Source organism: Triticum dicoccoides, chromosome 7B, assembly GCF_002162155.2.
Source record: "Triticum dicoccoides isolate Atlit2015 ecotype Zavitan chromosome 7B, WEW_v2.0, whole genome shotgun sequence".
Taxonomy (NCBI): domain Eukaryota; kingdom Viridiplantae; phylum Streptophyta; class Magnoliopsida; order Poales; family Poaceae; genus Triticum; species Triticum dicoccoides.
Window position 1 is genome coordinate 26,712,188 of NC_041393.1, and position 1,251 is coordinate 26,713,438.

The following is a 1,251-nucleotide window of genomic DNA, read 5'->3' on the forward strand; positions in this document are numbered from 1 at the left end:
CAACTACATTTTTCTTTTACGAACAATTATAAACATAAACACGTCAGTCAGAATTACGAAATGCGCGCATGTCTATTCAAGATGAAAATTACCCTACAAACAGTTCTCAGCATCTCATCCATGATTGTCAGTGCCTTAGGTGGTGACTTATTGTTTATAGCTATGCACTGTTTATAGCTATGCACTGTCACTGACAAGGTGCACCTTTCAGTGTACTTGGAATTCAGAATGAGAGATTGTGTCCTCCATTAAGCACCCAGCATAATCAGATAATTCTTCTGTTCAATTTAAAGTAGAATACAACAAGAGCTCTTGATTAGTAGTACATAGTAGGCTGGTTTAAGCTAGAAACCATGGGTAAAAGAGAGCATTGGATTGAAATATTATCACGTCGACCCAGCGGAGGATATCTGCGGTAAGGCATCAACTAATCCATCTATTCATTCCTTGTTCAAGTCATCCAGGTAAGCATGATCATACCTGTGATTTTAACAAATAGTGTTATGCAAAAGTTTAATAGACAAAAACTCATTTGAGAAGGAAACTTTTTGTTAATTCTACACAAGCTGTTCTAGTGTGACATTCTTCAGTTTCTGCTGGTAATGCACATTGCATTTTATTCAATTTTGTATTTGAATGGTAGCAATCTATAGTTCAGATATATTGTACGATGTCCAAAAAGAAGATTTATAAATCAATTCATATTTTTTCTAAAGTATGAGCTGCTGATAAGAAATTTCTTTGTTGCTGAAATAATTCATATTAAAATAAAAAAACATAGTTAATGGTAATAAGGTAGGTATCATACTTGTAGTCTTGTATTAATAGCTAAAGAAAACAATTACCCCATACGCAAGGAAGGGTCACAATCAGGATGAAAATGCTCCTGTTGATTAGCTTGATTAGCATGGCCACTAGACCCACTAGGTCCAACATCCTGGCAAAACATCTGTAGAACACTTTCCGCACTAGTTGTATCTGGTACAACAAAGAGATAAAAGTTGAAACATGCATAGCTGATCACACTTCCTTTCAAGATATGTAACTGAACTAAGCCGTTAATATACCGTTCCATAAAAAACAGTCATGGAATTTTAACAACAATACAAATACCTTCTTTTGCCAAAAAATTCTATGATTCTTGTGCATTTCCATATTGAACAAACAAAAATATACATAATGAAAAAATCGTTGGAAGGGCAGGACATTTCTAATCACGCCATGTCTCGTATTTTTAGTTGCACGACCTTT

General features: G+C 34.6%; 1 pseudogene; it reads right to left on the bottom strand.

Annotated features, from left to right (window-relative positions):
• Positions 1-241: 241 nt before the first annotated feature.
• LOC119340684 overlaps positions 242-1,251 on the bottom strand; it is a 7,833-nt pseudogene continuing 6,823 nt past the window's right edge.